Source organism: Lithobates pipiens, unplaced genomic scaffold (assembly GCF_037356315.1).
Source record: "Lithobates pipiens isolate NorthernLeopardFrog02 unplaced genomic scaffold, aLitPip1_a1.2 Scaffold_41, whole genome shotgun sequence".
Classification (NCBI taxonomy): domain Eukaryota; kingdom Metazoa; phylum Chordata; class Amphibia; order Anura; family Ranidae; genus Lithobates; species Lithobates pipiens.
In genome coordinates this window covers 4,014,739-4,039,521 of record NW_027507861.1, presented here as the reverse complement: position 1 = coordinate 4,039,521, position 24,783 = coordinate 4,014,739, and the positions used below count along the sequence as shown (strand labels likewise).

The 24,783-nt window shown below is 48.4% G+C and overlaps 1 protein-coding gene across 1 annotated transcript in view; it reads right to left on the bottom strand.

The window, feature by feature from the left end:
• LOC143956796 (uncharacterized) overlaps window positions 1-21,408 on the bottom strand; it is a 37,154-nt gene extending 15,746 nt beyond the window's left edge. The window contains 1 exon segment of the mRNA XM_077466970.1: window positions 20,707-21,408. The gene's annotated coding sequence lies outside the window, so the exon portion shown is untranslated.
• Between the last annotated feature and the right edge of the window lie 3,375 nt (window positions 21,409-24,783).

Below are 24,783 nucleotides of genomic sequence, written 5' to 3'. Positions count from 1 at the left end.
CAACAGCAGCACAGGGATGTTCCCAAGAAATGACATATTCCACCTCTAAAACTGAGGCCCATCTTTAGGAGGACGCCCCCTGTGATGGAGATGACAAGTACATGGGACTGGAGGAACCAACCGGGAAGACATCCTGACGAGGACAGACCGTAGAGCACAAGGATGGCAACCGCATTAAACGAGGGCGCCCCCAGGTACCGCCTCTCTCTCTATTTCATTTGTATTAAAAAAAAAAAATTTGCATTTTCATTTAATTTATTTCCATAAAAATCCTGAGCACCGGACCCCTGATGCTCTTATTCCCGGATCCTGCGTGTAATGAGAAAGATTGCGGGAAATAGATGAATGCGCTTTAAGCATGCGTGGGCTGTGATTGGTGGATGCTGTCGCTGGGTTAGCAGTTAATCAAACATGATCTGTGCTTTATTAGCAGCAGTGGAGGGGGAGGGGGGGGGGGGAGACATTGGGGTTCTAATAGTCCCCTGATGTCTTCATAAATAGGACCTGTCCCCTGCCTAATACTATCACATAGAAGGCTCGTTACCTCCCTTGTAAGAGCAAAACAATTAAATGACAAAAATATATAAAAATCTAATTTTCATTAAAAAAAATTAAATAATATTAAAAAATGAAAGCAGCTCCGCCCCCTGTGCACACAGGCCAATACAAACCTCCACACGGGGCCCGCCCGGGTATGTAGACAGCAATGGTATCCCGCGTTTGTGTGCACCGAAATTCATTTTATTGGATTTTTTTTTTCATGAAAATATCCAATTGATAAACGATAAGCAAATGTCCTTCTACATAAAAATTGCCGCTACCGCCGTTTTATTCTACAGGGTCTCGGCTTTCAGAGAATATATAATGTTTGTGGGGGTTTAATGCAATCAGCTGTGTGTGAATGAAGACAATTGCCCCCCGTAGTGGTGAAGCCGCAGATGTCAACGTTTCACCAACATTTCCAGGGGTGCCTTTTCTCCGGTGTGTCCGGCGATCCATTGCAGGCGGAGAGATACTTTCACCAATATTTGTATTTTTTTTGTAAACATGATAAAATCTGCATTTACTGATAGAAATGACTTTAGGCCCCACAGCCTGTGAAAAGTCTGAAATGTGCTGCGTCTGGACGGGCTGAGCGCTGCGCTGTGCTCATATTTAGGTGTTCAGGAGTGCCAGATGACCCGAGTGCGGAGTGCTGCTACCAGAGGAGGCGGAAACCTTCCCGGAGATGAATGCCCAGAACACAGAACTTCCTGGGTGTATACGCCCCTCCCCCAAGTGTTAGAGCCAATCAGTACACCGTCCAGCCGCAGCACCTTTCAGCCTTACAGGATGCCGGAACAATGCCGGGAACAATTCACCCGTCTTCTGTCTACAGGAAAATGGCGGCTCCTCAGACACAGGGGAGAAACTCTCCTTGTGTATGAGGCCTTAGGAGATGTCACATGGTGGGCAATTCTGAATCACAAAAACTTTAACCAATAGAAACCTTCCTTGTCCCCCCGAAATCCTCCTCAATGAATGTTCTACAATGGAGAGTCTCACCGACAAAGAACCATTGTGAGAGAATAACACAGAATACAGCCGAAACCTTGTCTGACCCCACCTTACAGAAGACCTTCATTATAATAGAGACTATTAAACACTTGTAATGTACAACACAATATATAGAGTAGCGGGGTCAGCACTATTGTAATGTACAACACAATATATAGAGTAGAGGGGTCGGCACTATTGTAACGTACAACACAATATATAGAGTAGAGGGGTCGGCACTATTGTAATGTACAACACAATATATAGAGTAGAGAGGTCAGCATAATGTAAAGTGGTTGTAAAGGTAGAAGGTGCATTCTATGCATTAAGATAAAAAGCCTTCTATGTGCAGCAGCCCCCCTAACACTTACCTGAGCCCCCTCTCTATCCGGAGATGTTGCATGAGAGACTCAGCTGTCTGGGACTCTCCCTGCTGATTGGCTGAGACACACAGCAGGCTCCATTGTCATAGAGCCAATGAGGATAGAGAGGGGGTGTGGCCAAACCCCGGCTCTGTGTCTGAATGGATACAGGGAGCAGCGGCTTGGCTTAGGTGTCCCCATAGCAAGCTGCTTTTTGTGGGGGGCGCTGAGCAGGAGGGAGGGGCCAGGAGCACCGTCGAGGGACCCAAAAAGAGGAGGATTGGGGCTGCTCTGTGCAAAACCCACCGCACAGGGGAGGTAAGTATGACATTTATTATTTTTATAGAAAGAACATGATGATAAAATGCCCGCTATCTGTTGTCATGGAAGGAAGTACAGAGGGTACGGGGACGAGGTTGGTTGGGGTATTGCCCTCCATTGCACATCTATAAAAATCAGCTTGAACATTGGCACAAGCCCCCAAGTTCCCAGTCTGGACACGGATAGGAGCTGATAACAGAACACACCCCATTATTACATTGTTAGCAACAAAATGTCAGGATGACTAGCAAATGGGGCAATGATCTTGTATGGTGGAGGAGGGAAGGAGAGGGAGATTATGTTAGCCAGTAATACCAGCTGTGATAGACTCGCCACAATGTACAATACCTCTGACCACCACTAGAGGGAGACTCAACACATATCTAACTGGCTGACAAAATACAGGCAAATGATGGGGGGATGCCCGCTATCTGTGGTCAGTCTGATGGGGGGAAAATGCCCGTTATCTGTGGTCAGTGTTATGGGGGAATGCCCGCTATCTGTAGTCAGTGTGATGGGGGAAATGGTGCTATTTGTGGTCAGTGTGATGGGGGAAATACCCGCTATCTGTGGTCAGTGTTATGGGGGGGGGGATGTCGCTATCTGTGGTCAGTGTGGGGGGGAATGCTGCTATCTGTGGTCAGTGTGATTGAGGAATTGCCGCTATCTGTGGTCAGTGTGGGGGGAAATGCCCGCTATCTGTGGTCAGTGTGATGGGGGGAAATGCCCGCTATCTGTGGTCAGTGTTATGTGGGGAAATGCCGCTATCTGTGGTCAGTGTGATGGGGGGAATGCCGCTATCTGTCGTCAGTGTTATGGGGGGGAATGCCGCTATCTGTGGTCAGTGGGATGGGGGAAATGCTGCTATCTGTCGTCAGTGTTATGGGGGGAATGCCCGCTATCTGTGGTCAGTGTGATGGGGGGGAATGTCGCTATCTGTGGTCAGTGTGGGGGGGGAATGCCACTATCTGTGGTCAGTGTGGGGGGGAATGCCACTATCTGTGGTCAGTGTGATGGGGGGAATGTCGCTATCTGTGGTCAGTGTGATGGGGGAAATGCCACTATCTGTGGTCAGTGTGATGGGGGAAATGCCACTATCTGTGGTCAGTGTGGGGGGGAATGCCACTATCTGTGGTCAGTGTGATGGGGGGAATGTCGCTATCTGTGGTCAGTGTGATGGGGGGGAATGCCACTATCTGTGGTCAGTGTGATGGGGGGAATGCCGCTATCTGTCGTCAGTGTTATGGGGGGGAATGCCGCTATCTGTGGTCAGTGGGATGGGGGAAATGCTGCTATCTGTCGTCAGTGTTATGGGGGGAATGCCCGCTATCTGTGGTCAGTGTGATGGGGGGGAATGTCGCTATCTGTGGTCAGTGTGGGGGGGGAATGCCACTATCTGTGGTCAGTGTGGGGGGGAATGCCACTATCTGTGGTCAGTGTGATGGGGGGAATGTCGCTATCTGTGGTCAGTGTGATGGGGGAAATGCCACTATCTGTGGTCAGTGTGATGGGGGAAATGCCACTATCTGTGGTCAGTGTGGGGGGGAATGCCACTATCTGTGGTCAGTGTGATGGGGGGAATGTCGCTATCTGTGGTCAGTGTGATGGGGGGGAATGCCACTATCTGTGGTCAGTGTGATGGGGGAAATGACCGCTATCTGTGGTCAGTGTTATGGGGGGGAATGCCGCTATCTGTGGTCAGTGTGGGGGGGAATGCTGCTATCTGTGGTCAGTGTTATGGGGGGGATGCCGCTATCTGTGGTCAGTGTGATGGGGGGAATGCTGCTATCTGTAGTCAGTGTGATGGGGGAAATGCCCGCTATCTGTAGTCAGTGTTATGGGGGGGAATGCCGCTATCTGTGGTCAGTGTTATGGGGGGGGAATGCCGCTATCTGTGGTCAGTGTTATGGGGGGGGAATGCCGCTATCTGTGGTCAGTGTTATGGGGGGGAATGCCGCTATCTGTGGTCAGTGTTATGGGGGGGGAATGCCGCTATCTGTGGTCAGTGTTATGGGGGGGAATGCCGCTATCTGTAGTCAGTGTTATGGGGGGGAATGCCGCTATCTGTGGTCAGTGTTATGGGGGGGGAATGCCACTATCTGTGGTCAGTGTTATGGGGGGGAATGCTGCTATCTGTAGTCAGTGTGATGGGGGAAATGCCCGCTATCTGTGGTCAGTGTTATAGGGGGGAATGCCACTATCTGTGGTCAGTGTGGGGGGGGATGCCGCTATCTGTGGTCAGTGTGATGGGGGGAATGCTGCTATCTGTAGTCAGTGTGATGGGGGAAATGCCCGCTATCTGTAGTCAGTGTTATGGGGGGGAATGCCGCTATCTGTGGTCAGTGTTATGGGGGGGGAATGCCGCTATCTGTGGTCAGTGTTATGGGGGGGAATGCCGCTATCTGTAGTCAGTGTTATGGGGGGGAATGCCGCTATCTGTGGTCAGTGTTATGGGGGGGAATGCCGCTATCTGTGGTCAGTGTTATGGGGGGGAATGCTGCTATCTGTAGTCAGTGTGATGGGGGAAATGCCCGCTATCTGTGGTCAGTGTTATAGGGGGGAATGCCGCTATCTGTGGTCAGTGTGGGGGGGGGGTGCCACTATCTGTGGTCAGTGTGGGGGGGAATGCCACTATCTGTGGTCAGTGTGATGGGGGGAATGTCGCTATCTGTAGTCAGTGTGATGGGGGAAATGCCCGCTATCTGTGGTCAGTGTTATGGGGGGGAATGCCGCTATCTGTGGTCAGTGTGGGGGGGAATGCCGCTATCTGTGGTCAGTGTTATGGGGGGGGATGCCGCTATCTGTGGTCAGTGTGATGGGGGGAATGCTGCTATCTGTAGTCAGTGTGATGGGGGAAATGCCCGCTATCTGTAGTCAGTGTTATGGGGGGGAATGCCGCTATCTGTGGTCAGTGTTATGGGGGGGGAATGCCGCTATCTGTGGTCAGTGTTATGGGGGGGAATGCTGCTATCTGTAGTCAGTGTGATGGGGGAAATGCCCGCTATCTGTGGTCAGTGTTATAGGGGGGAATGCCCGCTATCTGTGGTCAGTGTGGGGGGGTGCCACTATCTGTGGTCAGTGTGGGGGGGAATGCCACTATCTGTGGTCAGTGTGATGGGGGGAATGTCGCTATCTGTAGTCAGTGTGATGGGGGAAATGCCCGCTATCTGTGGTCAGTGTGATGGGGGGGAATGCCACTATCTGTGGTCAGTGTGATGGGGGGGGGGGAATGCTGCTATCTGTAGTCAGTGTGATGGGGGAAATGCCCGCTATCTGTGGTCAGTGTTATGGGGGGAATGCCGCTATCTGTGGTCAGTGTTATGGGGGGGAATGCTGCTATCTGTAGTCAGTGTGATGGGGAAATGCCCGCTATCTGTGGTCAGTGTTATAGGGGGGAATGCCGCTATCTGTGGTCAGTGTGGGGGGGGAATGCCACTATCTGTGGTCAGTGTGGGGGGGAATGCCACTATCTGTGGTCAGTGTGATGGGGGGAATGTCGCTATCTGTAGTCAGTGTGATGGGGGAAATGCCCGCTATCTGTGGTCAGTGTGATGGGGGGGAATGCCACTATCTGTGGTCAGTGTGATGGGGGAAATGCCCGTTATCTGTGGTCAGTGTGATGGGGGGGAATGTCGCTATCTGTAGTCAGTGTGATGGGGAAATGCCCGCTATCTGTGGTCAGTGTGATGGGGGGGAATGCCGCTATCTGTGGTCAGTGTTATGGGGGGGAATGCCGCTATCTGTGGTCAGTGTGGGGGGAATGCCGCTATCTGTGGTCAGTGTGATGGGGGAAATGCCCGCTATCTGTGGTCAGTGTGATGGGGGGGAATGTCGCTATCTGTAGTCAGTGTGATGGGGGAAATGCCCGCTATCTGTGGTCAGTGTGATGGGGGAAATGCCCGCTATCTGTGGTCAGTGTGATGGGGGGAAATGCCCGCAATCTGTAGTCAGTGTGATGGGGGGAATGTCGCTATCTGTAGTCAGTGTGATGGGGGAAATGCCTGCTATCTGTGGTCAGTGTGATGGGGGGGAATGCCACTATCTGTGGTCAGTGTGATGGGGGAAATGCCCGCTATCTGTGGTCAGTGTGATGGGGGGAAATGCCCGCAATCTGTAGTCAGTGTGATGGGGGGGAATGCTGCTATCTGTAGTCAGTGTGATGGGGGAAATGCCCGCTATCTGTGGTCAGTGTTATGGGGGGAATGCCGCTATCTGTGGTCAGTGTGGGGGGGAATGCCACTATCTGTGGTCAGTGTGGGGGGGAATGCCACTATCTGTGGTCAGTGTGATGGGGGGGAATGTCGCTATCTGTAGTCAGTGTGATGGGGAAATGCCCGCTATCTGTGGTCAGTGTGATGGGGGGGGAATGCCGCTATCTGTGGTCAGTGTTATGGGGGGGAATGCCGCTATCTGTGGTCAGTGTGGGGGGAATGCCGCTATCTGTGGTCAGTGTGATGGGGGAAATGCCCGCTATCTGTGGTCAGTGTGATGGGGGGGAATGTCGCTATCTGTAGTCAGTGTGATGGGGGAAATGCCCGCAATCTGTAGTCAGTGTGATGGGGGGAATGTCGCTATCTGTAGTCAGTGTGATGGGGGAAATGCCTGCTATCTGTGGTCAGTGTGATGGGGGGGAATGCCACTATCTGTGGTCAGTGTGATGGGGGGGAATGTCGCTATCTGTAGTCAGTGTGATGGGGGAAATGCCCGCTATCTGTGGTCAGTGTTATGGGGGGGAATGCTGCTATCTGTAGTCAGTGTGATGGGGGAAATGCCCGCTATCTGTGGTCAGTGTTATGGGGGGAATGCCGCTATCTGTGGTCAGTGTGGGGGGGAATGCCACTATCTGTGGTCAGTGTGGGGGGGAATGCCACTATCTGTGGTCAGTGTGGGGGGGAATGCCACTATCTGTGGTCAGTGTGATGGGGGGAATGTCGCTATCTGTAGTCAGTGTGAAGGGGGAAATGCCCGCTATCTGTGGTCAGTGTGATGGGGGGGAATGCCGCTATCTGTGGTCAGTGTGGGGGGGAATGCCGCTATCTGTGGTCAGTGTTATGGGGGGGAATGCCACTACCTGTGGTCAGTGTGATGGGGGAAATGCCCGCTATCTGTGGTCAGTGTTATGGGGGGGAATGCCGCTATCTGTGGTCAGTGTGGGGGGGAATGCCACTATCTGTGGTCAGTGTGATGGGGGGGAATGTCGCTATCTGTAGTCAGTGTGATGGGGGAAATGCCCGCTATCTGTGGTCAGTGTGATGGGGGGAATGCCACTATCTGTGGTCAGTGTGATGGGGGGGAATGCTGCTATCTGTAGTCAGTGTGATGGGGGAAATGCCCGCTATCTGTGGTCAGTGTTATGGGGGGGAATGCCGTTATCTGTGGTCAGTGTTATGGGGGGGAATGCCGCTCTCTGTGGTCAGTGTGGGGGGGAATGCCGCTATCTGTGGTCAGTGATGGGGGAAATGCCTGCTATCTGTGGTCAGTGTGATGGGGGGGAATGTCGCTATCTGTAGTCAGTGTGATGGGGAAATGCCCGCTATCTGTGGTCAGTGTGATGGGGGGGAATGTTGCTATCTCTGGTCAGTGTGATGGGGGGGGAATGTCGCTATCTGTAGTCAGTGTGATGGGGGAAATGCCCGCTATCTGTGGTCAGTGTGATGGGGGGGAATGCCACTATCTGTGGTCAGTGTGATGGGGGGGAATGTCGCTATCTGTAGTCAGTGTGATGGGGGAAATGCCCGCTATCTGTGGTCAGTGTTATGGGGGGGAATGCCGCTATCTGTGGTCAGTGGGATGGCGGAAATACCCGCTATCTGTGGTCAGTGTGATGGGGGAAATACCCACTAGGGATGAGCTTCGTGTTCGAGTCGAACGTACGTTCGACTCGAACATTGGCTGTTCGGCCGTTCGGCGAATTCTGAACGTTTGGGCCGTTCGCGTCAAAATTCGAGTGACGCGCGCGCGGACCACAATGCACTGCGGTGGCGCAGTGCATTGCTGCCCCATGATTGGCCAAGCATGCACTGTGACCCCGCATGCTTGGCCAATCGCAGCGCCGGCAGCGAGGAGAGCCATGATTGGCCACAGGCATCCTGCCTGTGGCCAATCATAGCTCAGGCTGTGTAGTGCACGCCCCACACTATATAAGGCCGCCTTTGAGGCGGCCTCGTGTAGTGTGTTACTTAGCATCTGAAGCAGTGGGTGTTCTGTGTACCTTCAACACAGTACACGCCAATCGTTTTTGGCTGATTTCCTATCTTGCTGCTGTGTAGTGGTTGTTGTCTGTGCCCTGACTGCAGTATACACCACTATATTCACCTCACCTATATAGCTAGTGGTCTAGCTTTAACCACTTAACAACTGCCCATTGCCGATTAACGGCTTCAGGGGGGTTGTTTAACTCTGAGAGGCCGTTAATTAACGGCCTCCCAGAATTCTGCTCTCGCGTGCCCCGAGGTGTGCGCACTCGAGAGCATCCGTGACCGCCAGGTCGCATCACGGTAAACGGCCGCTCATAGCGGCCGTTTACCACGTGATTGCTCCGTCAAATGACGGAGTGATCACTTGGAAACAAACCGGCGTCATGTTATGACGCCTGTTCCTCCCTCCCCTCTCTGTACCGATCGGTACAGCGGAGGGGAAAGAGATCGGTGTCAGCAGCGATGTGGGCTGCATCTGCAGTGCCCACATCGCTGCTCACCGAATTTAACCCCTCAATTCCCTGCCAATACTCTGCAATACCAGTGCATACTCTGCAGTACCCTGCCATTACTCTGCAGTACCCCGCCATTACTCTGCAGTGCAGTACCCTGCCATTACTCTGCAGTGCAGTACCCTGCCATTACTCTGCAGTACCCCCCATTACTCTGCAGTAACCCCCATTACTCTGCAGTACCCCCCAATACTCTGCAGTACCCGCCATTACTCTGCAATACCCGCCATTACTCTGCAGTACCCCCAATACTCTGCAGTACCCTGCCATTACTCTGCAGTGCAGTACCCTGCCATTACTCTGCAGTAACCCCCATTACTCTGCAGTACCCCCCAATACTCTGCAGTACCCTGCCATTACTCTGCAGTACCCCCCATTACTCTGCAGTAACCCCCATTACTCTGCAGTACCCCCCAATACTCTGCAGTACCCGCCATTACTCTGCAGTACCCGCCATTACTCTGCAGTACCCGCCATTACTCTGCAGTACCCTGCCATTACTCTGTAGTACCCCCCAATACTCTGCAGTACCCTGCTATTACTCTGTAGTACCCCGCCAATACCCCGCCAATACTCTGTAATACCCTGCCATAAATTGCCATACCCAGCCATACTCAGAGATACCCAGCCATACTCGGTGATACCCTGAAATACCCAGCCATAGACGCCCCCCACCCCTCACCGCCCTCCGGTGCTTCTACCAACTCGCCAGTACGATCAAAGCCAGAATCTTTTTTTATTTTTTATTTCAGGCTTCCCAGCCTAGAGGTGAGATGTGGGGTCATATTGACCCCCCAGATTTCACTGTAAAGAGGACCTGTCACCCCATATTCCTATTACAAGGGATGTTTACATTTCTTGTAATAGGAATAAAAGTGATCAAAAATATATTTTTGGTTCTCCATCCAGAATGGCACCGGACAGGGCTGCCCGCTGTCCCCCTTACTTTACATACTTACACTTGAACCCTTTTTGAGATCCATTCGAGCAAACCCGGACGTAAAAGGTATTAAGGGGGCGTGGCCTGGCCGCTGAGTGAGATGGCCGCTTGATCGTTCGGCTCCGCTCCTCCACACCATACTACAGCGAATACTGCCGTCTCCCGCTGCCCGAACGGATTGCTGTTCGATCAGACGACTACCGGAAAGTCTCCGGAGTATGTCCAAGAAGAAGGGCAAGCTCAAGGGACCCCGCAGACTCCTCGATTTTTACATGCGGCCTTCGCAGCAGGACTCCCAAAATGGCGCCGACCGGGACCCAGGAAACCTGAGGCGACCTCATAGCTGCCCTGCGGAAGCGCCTCCAGCGTTCCAGGCCCTGGATGAAGGGATGGATCAGACCACAGAGCACTCCATCTCCCCTGGGGACAGAGGTAAGAGACTAGCAGAGTTTCCCTCACTCTCCCCTGACAAACAGCCTCCTCATAAGAAGCAGCATGGCGCTGGGACATGTAGTACCACAGGCTCTGAGAATCCAGCTGCACAATCCCTTGCTGAGTACCCCACCTCAGACAATCCAGCCTCTGAACACTCACTTAAAGCAATGCTGCTGTCTTTACAGACTGAGCTGCACAGAGACTTAAAAATCTCTCTTAACCATATGCAAGAAAAAGTCACCTCACTAGAGCACCGCACTGACCGCATAGAACAACATCTGTCAGAAGCCACTGAAGCTCACAATTGTATGGTGAATATACAGGATGAGCAAGCTGCCATGGTCACCCAGCTCCGTCTTAAAATCGCGGACCTTGAGGACCGCTCGAGGAGAAACAATATTAAAGTCAGGGGGGTATCTGAGTCGCTTGCAGCATCAGAAATTGTGCCTTATTTACATCAAATGTTCCGCAAACTAGTGCCTACGCTGACGACACAAGATATGCTTATAGACAGAGCACACAGGATCCACAAGCCGCAGCACCTCCCAGACTCTGTCCCTAGAGACATCCTGGCCAGGGTACATTTTTTTCATGTCAAGGAGGAGATCATGAGAGCAGCAAGGGCCCTGCGCTCGCTTCCAGACCCCTTCCATGGAGTGTCTCTATTCAATGACATTTCGGCGACTACTTCCCAAGCCCGCAGGGCCTTCTCCTCAGTCACCTCTGTTCTCAATGAACAAAAAATTCCCTACAAATGGGGATACCCTGTGAAGCTTATTGTCTCTCACCGCAATCAACAAGTTGCTATGTTATCGCCTAAGGAGGGCCTCAAGCAGCTTCTCAACTGGGGCCTGATAACTCAGGCACCTCCCCACACTTCACCTGTACGGCCATCCTCAAAGATAGCTAATCTGAGGGAGTCCCACGTTCCGGCCTAACTGCAAATGCTTGCTTGTAACATGCAGCATTCTGTTATGTGTTTATGTTCTTACTCTTTTAGATGGTTTTTTCCTCACAATAAGTTTTACAGTTTTTGTCATGGTGTGGAGGAGTGGAAGTAGATGTTTGTCCCTTCCACGCTCCACAATTGTTGATGTGCTAAGCACATTCTTGGTTTCTATTTTTTTGGCATATTTTGCAGTTCTACCTGATTCTCTTACATAAGATACGCCATTGTATTACTGCTTTGCTTTCATAGCTTTAACTTTGCTGGCGCAGATCGGGCCCGTTTTGCCCGCTCTGATTCAGCTCACTGCCTATTTGTTACTGTATATTACACTAAGCTGTGCAACGTTTATTTCCCCCCCCCCCTCTCTACTCGCCCCTCCCCCGCCTATTTCCTTTCTCCCTTCTATTACCTTTGGCTTCCCATTTTCTCCTTGTTTCTCGAGACAGTCCCCCTCTGATATTGTGCAGACCATCGCTATATAACCTTGCCTCACCTCTGCAATGTCGCTCACGATTGTATCTCTTAATGCTAAGGGCCTCAATAGCCCCTTTAAAAGGTCTCTCCTATGGCGTGAAGCCCTAAATCAGAAAGTGGATATCCTATGCGTACAGGAGACCCACTTCTCAGAGACTAATTCCCCCAAGTGCACTCACAGATTATTCCCCCATTATTTCCATGCCCGCGCTGAAACTAAAACAAGGGGGGTGATGATTGCAATTCGCTCTTCGGTGGCCTTTGTCCTGAAGCACGTAGAAGTGGATCCTGGTGGCAGATTTATCATTCTGTCGGCTACATTCAACGACCAACCAATGGTTGTTGTTAACGTATACGCACCTAATACTCACCAGAAAGCTTTCCTTAAAACACTGCTCCTCAAGCTTCAACCTTACCCAAAAGATGAAATTGTACTCTGTGGAGATTTCAATGAAATCTTAGATCACCACATGGACTCCTCCAATCCAAAACGTAAATCCTCCATGGCGCTGTCCACCTTTGTTTCCCAAGAAGATCTTTATGACCCTTGGCGATGTCTGCATGGTACGGAGAGGGACTACTCCTTCTATTCCCACACGCAGAGATCTTATTCTCGGATTGATCTGTTCCTGGTCTCTAAGATCCTGCTGCAAAAAATTGACAAAGCAACTATTGGTCTTATCACATGGTCGGACCATGCGCCAGTCTCTATTTCCATTTCCCTGTCGCCTCCTGCCTCTAGACACACGATTTGGCGTCTGAACGCAGCATTACTAAATGTAAAAGAGATCAAGGAGCAGATTGGGTCCGAAATAACCTCTTACTTTACCTCTAATGAAGGCTCTGTTTCCAATCCAGCCACTCTTTGGAACGCGCACAAAGCGGTCATTCGGGGTATTTTTCTTAAGTTGGGAGCCCAGGAAAAGAAAAAAAGATCACTTGCGATCAATGCCCTACTGCAACGCATCCAGACTCTTGAAAAATTAAACAAACAACATCCTACCACGGTTAATGCAGGTACACTTAGCTCTATGCGGAATGAACTATGTTCGCTCCTTCAAAGAAGTCACGACTTCTATCTCAGACGGCTTCGCTTAACCTGGTACTCTCAAGGCAACAGAGCGGGGAAACATTTAGCACAACAGTACAAGAAAAAAGCAGCTCAAACTAAAATCCCATTCCTACTGAATCAGCAGGGCCAAAAACTGTCCAATCCCAAAGACATTGCGAATGAATTCGGAACCTTTTACTCCAAACTGTACAACCTCTCTCAATCTACTTCTACTCCGCAGCCCTCAGCACAATTGATCCAGACATTCCTTGCCCCCTTACAACTTCCCACGATAACCCCCTCCCAACTTGACGATCTGGCCAAACCATTTTCTCAACTGGAAATTCTTAAAGCGATCAACGAGCTTCCTTTGCATAAAGCCCCTGGTCCAGATGGTTTCATTAATGAATACTACAAAACTTATAGGGATCAGATCTCATCCCACCTCTGTAATGCCTTCAATGGCTTCCTATCCACCGGACAGATCCCATCGGAATCACTAGAAGCAACTATAACTACCATCCACAAGCCCGGTAAACCCTCCCATGATCCAGCAAATTATCGCCCCATCTCACTCCTGAACACGGACACGAAACTATATGCCAAATTATTAGCCTCCCGTCTAGCATCATTTATCCCCAACCTGATTCACCCTGATCAGGTGGGCTTTATTCCCCTACGACAAGCTTCCGATGGCACCCGCAGGTTCATAGACATGATACATTGGGCGGAGCACCGTCGAGTGCCTTCTCTGCTGATCTCTCTTGATGCAGAGAAGGCATTCGATCGGGTTAGCTGGCTCTATCTAGACCTTGTCCTACAAAAATTCGGCATTCATGGATCCTTCAAGCAAGCCATTTTAGGCCTATACTCCTCCCCAAGTGCAAGAGTTTTAACATCGGGACTATTGTCTTCCCCATTCCCCATCACAAATGGGACTCGTCAGGGCTGCCCCCTCTCCCCACTCATTTTCGCGATGGTCATTGAACCACTAGCACAAGCTATCAGAACACACCCGAGCATAGCCGGTCTTCAGATAGGTTCCACTGCACACAAAATTGGGCTATACGCCGACGACATTATCATTTGGCTCACTGATCCCCTATGCTCTCTGCCCCCGCTCTGCGATCTTTTACAACAATTCAGTCTTATTTCCCTTTATAAACTAAACCACTCTAAATCTGCCATGCTAGGGATATCTCTATCCCCGCAGCTCAAACTCAATATCTCCTCGATATCCCCGTTTTCCTGGGCTACCAACTCCTCTCTGACTTACTTGGGTATTCAGCTGACCTCCTCTACCTCTCTACTATTGCGTACTAACCTAGCTGGGCTCACCCAGAAGCTACAAAACCTTTCTACTTCGCTCCTACAGGTACAGACCTCATGGATAGGTAGAATAGCTCTTACTAAAATGTTCCTATTACCACATATTCTTTATATGTTCCGAACTTTGCCGATACCGATGCTTCAATCCGACATAGCTAGTTTACAACGACTGATTAACAAATTCATATGGTCGGGTCACAAACCACGGGTTAAAGCCTCCTCGCTCTACACACCGACAAAGACTGCTGGCATGGGAGTGCCTAACCTTAAACTGTACTATAAAGCAACATTGCTCGATCAATCCAGGAGGCTCTGGAATATGTCTTCACTACTACCTTGGACTCTCATTGAAGCAACGGATCTTATACAAGAGCCTTCACATCTTCTAGCTGCTGTTTGGTTGGGCTACCACCCCGATAAATCCTCTCTACCCACTGTGAACGCAACTCTGACCAATTGGAAATCCCTGCTACAAACCGCAGGAGGAATCCACCACCATGCTCTTCTCCAGCTACCCTTCGCAGCGATCTCCTTCCTCTCTCCGGATTTACCTTTACAAAGATGGATACAGCATGGTATTCGGACTATAGGAGACCTGTTTCAGGCCTCCCAGCTCCTCTCCTTTCAACAACTAATAAGCAGATTCTCTCTCCCTCACAAAGACTTCTACATTTACCTGAGAGTACGCCACATTCTCACCTCCATACCAACGTCCAGTTGCATCTCAACCAAGTCCATCATACAGCTTCTTTCCTCGCCCTCCAACAAAATCCGAGGCATCTCCTGCTTTTATACCCTCCTGACCCAGCAGTCTCAACCCGCCAACCCTCCGGCTATCTCCCATTGGGAGACCAAATTAAACTTTCATCTTCCATTAGCAGATTGGTATCGAGCAATTCACCTAATAACCAAATATTCAAGGAATATATCCCACCGAGAAACTGTCCTTAAGATCCTCTACAATTGGTATCATACACCTGTAAAACTCGCTCGCATTTTCCCTACCCACTCCAGCAAATGTTGGAGAAATTGTAATACAGACGGACATTTACTTCATATTTGGTGGGGATGTCCCTTCATCAAAGTGTTTTGGACGGATGTCACCAACTTTATTACTGGTTTAACTGGTTTGTCGCGTGTCATCACCCCGCAGATGGCCTTATTTGGTCTTGACATCTTGACCTGGCCTCCATCCTTCCAACCTATTGTTACACAAATTCTTATAGCAGCTCGGCTAGCTGTAGCCCGCCAATGGAAGCAACCCGTTGTTCCCACTATCAGCAATGTCATTATTATCTTAAATGAACACCTGCTGATGGAACACCTGTTTGCAAAATCGCAAATGTCCCTGAGTAAATTTCATACCTACTGGAAGCCCTGGCTCTCTGATCCTAGAGCTAAATCCTGTACCTGATTTAATTGTACTCTCCCTCACCGGTGCTAACTTTCATTCTGCAGTATCCTTACCGAATTGCACCCTTCTAGAATAACCTGAAACCACTGTGATGTGATTGACACGCTGATAGACAACAATGTTTACTAACCTTATTCTAACCATACTTCTTTGCTGCCACTCACCTTTCCTGCTTCCTTCTACCTCTCCTCGCTTCTTCCTCCCCCCTCTTCCCCTCTTCAGCTCCCTTTGCACAGAGGGAACTGGATTGGGGACCTGGTATGTACCTTTAACTATAAGCACCTCTATAAATATTGTGCCCCTTGGCACTTCGGTATATTGCTGTTGTAGCTTATCTGAGATATGTCTCTAATCCCTTGTGTATGTATTCCTCTAATTAATTATTTTGTTTTCTTTCATGCCCTACTCTGTACTTCATTTCTTATTTTCAATAAAGCTTTTTGAAAACTAAAAAAAAAAAAAAAAAAAAAAAAAAAAAAGATTGTTTGCTCCAGTACGGGACAAGGCGACATTACGCCCGGGTTCCTTCCACTGCATCCATTCTAAGCAGCCAGGAAGTTACAATCAAATAATCCTTTCCATATGGGAGAAGGATTAGATCAATTGCTTTTCTAACACCTGTAGCTCTCAACCATTACAGCAAACAATAAATAAAAGCAGCACCGGGCAGACCAAATAACTAATGTATTTCACTATTAAATTAGGGTTAATGACACTGGTATTATCTACATCTGTTTAAATATAATGTTGCAATAAAATACCTTGTTACTTGCTATGAAGAGGGTATGTTTAAGGCAATAAATTGTTACAATAATGAAAAAAAAAAAAAAAAAAAAAAAAAAAAAAAAAAAAAAGGTATTAAGATTAATAACAGGGAATTTAAAGTGGCGGCGTTTGCAGATGACGTCCTGCTCTTCCTCTCTTCTCCCTTAACGACCCTACCGAATTTAATGCACATACTGACACAATTCCGATCTATTTCCAATTTAAAGATCAACTTTTCAAAATCGTTTGCTCTAAATATTACCCTTCCACCTGACGTTGTCACTCATTGCCAGAAGAACTTCCCATTTGCTTGGAAAACTGACGCTATCACTTATCTGGGTATTCAATTACCAAGTAAATGGGAAGACCTCTACAACCTAAACTTTCTGCCTGAACTCAGGAAGTTGAGTTTGGACTTAATTAAATGGGATGTGCCTGGTATCTCCTGGTTTGGACGTGTGGCGATCTTAAAGATGACGGTGCTCCCGCGTATCTTATACAAAATGCAGACAATTCCAATCGGCTTACCATTTTCCTTTTTTGCGACATATAAAAAACTCTGTAGAACCTTTCTGTGGGGAACTAAAGGGACGAGAATTCAGTGGGCTAAACTGGTACTACCCAAGTCCGAAGGTGGCATCGGGCTACCGGATTTACAGAGGTATCACTGGGCTACGCAGTTAGCCCGAATTGTGGACTGGAGAGTTCACATCAAATGTAAGGGCTGGGTGCGCCTGGAGCACCTAATGGTCGACTCTGACCTTAAGGTGATTCCGTGGCTAGCCAATACACATAGACCGACCGCTGTGCGTTCTCATCCTCTAGGTAAAGCGACCCTGGAGGTATTTGATCGGGTGTGCAAAGTACATGCAGTCTCAAACATAAACTGCGCCCTCACCCCTCTCAGAGGAAACCCTGCCTTCTCCCCAGGGGTGGAAGGGGGGTTTCTCTCTCGGGAATGGCCACATGAGGAGATGCAAGCCAGGCATTTCTTCTCGAGAGGTAGACTCCTTAACCAAATAGAAATGGCAGCGCAGTCGCCCACTAAATCTTTTCCCCTATGGCCTTATCTCCAACTCAAACATTACTTAACTAGTTCAGGAGCCAAGGGAAGTTTCACAAAATCTCCGACGACGTTTGAAACAATGTGTATGGAGCTCTCCCCCCAGAGGCACGTTATATCAGTACTTTATGCTTCCATGTTTCAAGAAGCACAGAGTATTCTAAAACCTGAACATGATTTTTGGGAAAAGCAATTAAATACCGAAATCTCACATACAAACTGGGAACGAATCCACCTTTATATCCATAAAGGCTCGTTAAATGTCCACACTCAGGAGAATGGATATAAAATCAGGACAAGGTGGTACAAAACGCCAGAGATTCTTCACAAATTCTTACCATCGGTCACTGACCGATGCTGGAGATGTGGCCAGGGTCAAGGCACTTTTTTACACATATGGTGGAGCTGTCCTCGGATCCAATCATATTGGCAAAAAGTTCACGAAGTAACGTCTTCAGTATCTCTGCTCCTCTTGGAATTTACCCCAGCACAATACCTCCTTCATCACTCAAAAATAAGGAAAAAAAAATATTTCAAATCAAGTGCAATGCATATGATTAATGCGGCCAGGCTTTGCCTGCCGGTTCATTGGAAGTCCGTGTCGGTCCCCACATTGACTGAATGGATTTCGCGCATTGAACATATTGCAGGGATAGAGGAGCTGATATTTTCTTCTCAGGATAAAATCACCAAATACACGGCAATTTGGGAAGACTGGCACAAATTCCGTAAATCACAGGAATTCCAACAGCTAATAGCTCGTAAGGGGCGATGATAGCAAACGTTAACGACTAAAGACCTTAATATATACTTCTTGCTTTGTCCTTAACAAAGGGGCATGAGCTTGTTATGTGGTAAGACGGAGGGGACAGGAGGCTACGTCCCCTCAACCTTCCCCCCCCACGTTCCCAATCCTTCCTTCCACCTTCCCTATCACCACCCCTACCCACCCTTCCCAATTTAATTTTCTGAGCCCCATATCATCTATTTTTTTTTTTTTTTTTTGATGTTGGGTTGTACCTAATGGGGGGGGCTGAGTGCGGATCCCAATGTGAGTGGGACCGGCGGTCAACACCCCCCTATGCGAGAAAGGGACAACTCAAGGTGAGGCTCTTCTTTGAGCCCACATGATTATCTCTACTTCATTGGGTGTACCCTAAATACCATAGAGTTGTCTTTTATGAATGAAGGGCTTGTACATACAGCACAACAGTTGTACTTCTGAAATTACGTGCAAATTCTGCTTGTACTCTGACTGAAAATGAAGTTTTATGCTCTCTTCTGTAATGATGACATTATATGCTTGTCTGTTGCGTTCTTGTAAAGTTTTATTCATGTCTTGTTTACCATTTTCTTAAATAAAAGAAAATTGTTAAATGGAAAAAATATATATATATATTTTTGGGGAAAAAAATGTCAAACTAAAATAAATAAAGTAAAATGAACAATAAAAAAATTAAATAAAAATTAAAGCGCCCATGTCCCCATGTGCTCGCATGTGCCACACATGTGAGGTATCGCCGAGAATGTTAGAGCGAGAGCAATAATTCTAGTCCTAGACCTCCTCTGCAACTCAAAACATGTAACCAGTAAAAAAAAATTTAAAGCGTCGTCTATGGGGATTTTTTAAGTAGCGACGTTTGGCGCCATTCCACGGGCATGTGCAATTTTGAAGAGTGACATGTTTGATATCTATTTACTCAGCATAACTTCATCTTTCACTTTATGCAAACATTGGGCTAACAAGTGGTTAATAATAGAGCTTGCAGTCAGTAGTGTTAGGAGAGTTAGGAGTGCGTGCTGTTTGCGTGCTCTGTACCCAGTACATACCGCTATAATATAGGGCAGGCCCCTACTTTCAAACATCCAACTTACAAACATCTCCTACTTGCAAACGCAAGGAGACAGCAGCAAGTGAGATGAAAAAATATGGACGACAAAACAAATTATACAGGGGTGATAACCCTTCCCTATGTTTTCCAAAAAGCTTAAAGATAGTTTTTTTGACTGGAGCTACACTTTAAAAATGTACCGGTTGAAAATGACAAACAGATTCAACTTAACACAACAAACCTACACAGTCCCTGTCTTGTTTGCACCGCCTGTATACTGCTGTTCTGAGTATATAGGGCCTGGGGGCCACACGCATTTCCTTTTTTTAATATGGGTACGGGGTTCCCCTTAATATGTGTACAAGACCCAAAGGGGCTGGTAATGGGCAGGGAGGGCTACCCATGCCATGTTTCTGAATGATTTTGATCCATATTGCAGGAACCAGATATAACATTAAAACCGCAAGCAGTTTTAAATGACGTTATTTCCGTTTAATGTCATTTTGTGCAGGGACTGTTCTAAACACGGGAAACACGTGGCACTTCACAGGCATACTACAGACACCCCCCAGGCACCATATTTAAAGGAATATTTCACTTTTTTTTTTCACTTTAATCGTCATTAAAATCAGTGCTCCCGCCAAAACGCAGTTTTTAAAACTTTTTTTTGCAGTGACCCATGTCCCCTGAGGCAGGAGGCAGGTCCCCAAACCCTTTTTAGGACACTATCTTGCATATTAGCCGTTAAAATTAGCACTTTCCAATTCGAACGTTCGAGTCCCATAGACTTCAATGGGGTTCTAACGTTCGTACCGAACGCGGGGGTCGTTCGCAAGTTCTGGTGCGAACCGAACCGGGGGGTGTTCGGCTCATCCCTAATACCCACTATCTGTGGTCAGTGTGATGAGGGGAATACCCGCTATCTGTAGTCATTGTGATGGGGGGGGGAAATGTCGCTATCTGTGGTCAGTGTGATGGGGGGGAAATGTTGCTGTGGTCAGTGTGGGGGGGGGGGGGGAATGTTGCTGCGGTCAGTGTGTGGGGGGGGTGCCACTATCTGCTGTCAGTGGGGAGTGTCCGCTATTATTGTCAGTGAAAAAAAAAAGAATCGGTGATCACAAATTTAGGGCATTAGTGATTAGTATGAAAAGGGGGGCAATTTGTGCCAGTGAGGAGCAGGAGGGGGGAGCTAGAGTTGCTCAGTAGAGAGGCAGAAGGCACTGGTGTGCTCAGCAGTGGAAGTGGGGATACTTAGGGATAGTGGAGTGGACAGGGGGTGGTGGGTGACAGGGGTGTAATTGGGGGACCAGGAGTGTGGGCAGTGGTTAGTGATGTGCAAAGGAGGCAATGGAGGGACAGGGGAAAGTGAGGGGAAAGGAGGGTGGATGAGGGCAATAGGGGACAGGGAGCAGTGAGGAGGACAGAGGAGCAGTGGGGTGGGCAGGGGAGGTGGATGGGGGAAATTGGTGTGGACAGGTGCAAATTGGGGGGGATGGGGGTAGTTATTCTCAGTGAGAGGTGAATACCTTGCTGATGCTGTCCTGCTCTGGAGGTTGATGTGGGGCTCCTCTGATGTTTCTTCTGTGGTTGGGGTTCTCTCTATGGATGATCCCTCTTGGCTCCTCTGATGTTTCTTCTATGGTTGGGATTCATTCTATGGATGGTCCCTCTTGGCTCCTCTGATGTTTCTTCTATGGTTGGGATTCATTCTATGGATGGTCCCTCTTGGCTCCTCTGATGAACCTTCTATGGTTGGGATTCATTCTACGGATGGTTCCTCTTGGCTCCTCTGATGAGCCTTCTATGGTTGGGATTCATTCTATGGATGGTCCCTCTTGGCTCCTCTGATGTTTCTTCTATGGTTGGGATTCATTCTATGGATGGTCCCTCTTGGCTCCTCTGATGTTTCTTCTATGGTTGGGATTCATTCTATGGATGGTTCCTCTTGGCTCCTCTGATGAACCTTCTATGGTTGGGATTCATTCTACGGATGGTTCCTCTTGGCTCCTCTGATGAACCTTCTATGGTTGGGATTCATTCTACGGATGGTTCCTCTTGGCTCCTCTGATGAACCTTCTATGGTTGGGGTTATTTCTATGGAAGGTCCCTCTAGGCTCCTCTGACTGCTCCTTCTGCTGGGCACCTCTGATGGAAGTTGTGCATTGTCCTCTCAGCACCAGGAGTGACACATACAGGGCAGTGTCAGGGAGGATCAGGGGGTCCATCTGCTGTCTGTTTGTCTGTTCTGGGGGAGGTGTCAGCTATTTTTGGGCACCAACAGTCCTGGAATGTGAGCTGTGAGGAGCGGGAAGGATAGACGCTGGATGCAATAAATTGAGAAGTGAGGTCAGTGTGCGGTCTCAGGACCTGGTGGGGCAGAGATGAGGGGTACACACCTTGGGTGGGTGTACTAGGGACACCTACACCTCCCGCTGTGTTGTGCGAAATGTACCAATGCAAAAAATAATTAGAAATTCTATTAAGCTGGGAGATTTTTAGATGTTTAAATTGAAACAATAAAAATGTCCAATTCCTTTTATATAACATTACAGGGGGTCCTAATCTTGGGGGGTTCTAACCCTGCCTGTGAAGGGGCATCTCTATGATGTATAAAAAGTGCTGCAGCAGCGCTGACATTTACAAAGGAAAAAAAGGGATTTTATATTTCCGTCAATTCACATTTCATTGATTGTTTCTAAAAAAAAATAATAATACTAACAGCACATAGACCCCTCAAAGGGTCTGCTATGTGTTTTGGGGGGGGGGGGGGGGCTCATGAAAGGTCAGTGTACCTTTCATTATAAATGTCCCCCAAAATGCATAAAAGACCCTTTGAGTTTGGTATGGATTTTTAGGGGGTCACTCACACAAAAAGTGTGAGGTTCCTCTATGGATCCATACGGGATACTTAATCATGCAGCCTCCTGAACAATATATCGGGGTGCGCTGTATAGACCCTTACCAGTCTCCTCCTGGATCCCCTCTATTTCTGATGCTCCCGGTCCTCTTTATCTCCGGGGAGGATGTGTGGAATTGGTGACAAATAATAAGAAGTGGTTTGGCTTGGAGTGAAGTGGAGATGTTCTCTTCTTTCCTCTGTCAGAGTGAAAAGTTTCTGTCAATCTTGAAGGACAAGTCCTCTTCCCCCTCACTCCCAGAAGAACCTCCTCACCCTCATCATCTTCATCTTCCTCCCAGATCTTTAGTAGACATCCAACCCCGGAGAACTTCTCCTCCGTCTGATCTCCCCATTCCAATTCTCCAGCAGATATCAGATAGAAGAAACTCCAACCCAACTCAGGGGGAACCTTCCCAGATCCAACAACGTCCACCCAACTCTGACACCAAAGGAGAGAGATGGAGAGGAGTCTGAATGTCGTCTCTGGAAGTTCCATTCAGATTTCTCCACATGGGGGGTCATGTAACACCAAGGACATTCCACAGCTGCTTGTATGGCCAACACATTAGACAGGAACCCCTCCCCCATCAACAGATGTATAGAGACTAGGAATAGACAGGAACCCCTCCCCCCATCAACAGATGGATAGATACTGAGAATAGACAGCCCCCCCCCCCCCGGGATCTACAGACACTCTGTGTATATACTGTATATAGAAGGTATATATTACATCACACCTCCCCCCACATTCTCTATATCGCTTCTTTACACATTCTGTATATCTAGATATAATATCCGGAACACAAGGAAAGTGTAGGATCTCCCTTCCATTTATTACAGGTATATGTATATAGTGCAGGCAATGTACCCTGTGCTTTACATATACCCTGTATACTGTACATTCACATCAGTCCCTGTCCTCAGGAGCTTACAATCTAAGATTCCCAACTCACATTCATACATACACTTACTGGGGACAATATAGACAGGAGCCAATTCACCTCCCAGCATGTCTTTGCAGTGTGGGAGGAAACCAGAGTAACCCGGAGGAAACCCACCCAGGGAGAACATGCAAATTCAAAGCAGGTAGTGCCAAGGTTGGAATTCAAACTGATGGCCTCTAGAGCGGACAGGTGGGAGTGCTAACCACTTAGCCACCGTGATGTCATTTGTGTCAGGGGAGTTGCATGTCCCTTACATTGGTGTCAGTGGAGTATTATGCCCTTTACATTGGTGTCAGTGGAGTATTATGCCCCTTACATTGGTGTCAGTGGAGTATTATGCCCCTTACATTGGTGTCAGTGGAGTAGTATGCCCCTTACATTGGTGTCAGTGGAGTAGTATGCCCCTTACATTGGTGTCAGTGGAGTATTATGCCCCTTACATTGGTGTCAGTGGAGTAGTATGCCACTTACATTGGTGACAGTGGAGTATTATGCCCCTTACATTGGTGTCAGTGGAGTAGTATGCCCCTTACATTGGTGTCAGTGGAGTAGTATGCCCCTTACATTGGTGACAGTGGAGTATTATGCCCCTTACATTGGTGTCAGTGGAGTAGTATGCCCCCTTACATTGGTGTCAGTGGAGTAGTATGCCCCTTACATTGGTGTCAGTGGAGTAGTATGCCCCTTACATTGGTGTCAGTGGAGTATTATGCCCCTTACATTGGTGTCAGTGGAGTATTATGCCCCTTACATTGGTTTCAGTGGAGTAGTGTGCCCCTTACATTGGTGTCAGTGGAGTAGTGTGCCCCTTACATTGGTGTCAGTAGAGTAGTGTGCCCCTTACATTGGTGTCAGGGGAGTATTATGCCCCTTACATTGGTGTCAGTGGAGTATTATGCCCCTTACATTGGTGTCAGTGGAGTATTATGCCCCTAACATTGGTGTCAGTGGAGTAGTATGCCCCTTGCATTGGTGTCAGTGGAGTAGTATGCCCCTTGCATTGGTGTCAGTGGAGTATTATGCCCCTTACATTGGTGTCAGTGGAGTATTATGCCCCTTACATTGGTGTCAGTGGAGTATTATGCCCTTTACATTGGTGTCAGTGGAGTATTATGCCCCTTACATTGGTGTCAGTGGAGTAGTATGCCCCTTGCATTGGTGTCAGTGGAGTATTATGCCCCTTACATTGGTGTCAGTGGAGTATTATGCCCCTTACATTGGTGTCAGTGGAGTATTATGCCCTTTACATTAGTGTCAGTGGAGTATTATGCCCCTTACATTGGTGTCAGTGGAGTATTATCCCCCTTACATTGGTGTCAGTGGAGTAGTATGCCCCTTACATTGGTGTCAGTGGAATAGTATGCCCCTTACATTGGTGTCAGTGGAGTAGTATGCCCCTTACATTGGTGTCAGTGGAGTAGTATGCCCCTTACATTGGTGTCAGTGGAGTAGTATGCCCCTTACATTGGTGTCAGTGGAGTATTATGCCCCTTACATTGGTTTCAGTGGAGTATTATGCCCCTTACATTGGTGTCAGTGGAGTATTATGCCCCTTACACTGGTGTCAGTGGAGTAGTGTGCCCCTTACATTGGTGTCAGTGGAGTAGTGTGCCCCTTACATTGGTGTCAGTGGAGTAGTATGCCCCTTACATTGGTGTCAGTGGAGTAGTGTGCCCCTTACATTGGTGTCAGTGGAGTATTATGCCCCTTACATTGGTGTTAGTGGAGTATTATGCCCCTTACACTGGTGTCAGTGGAGT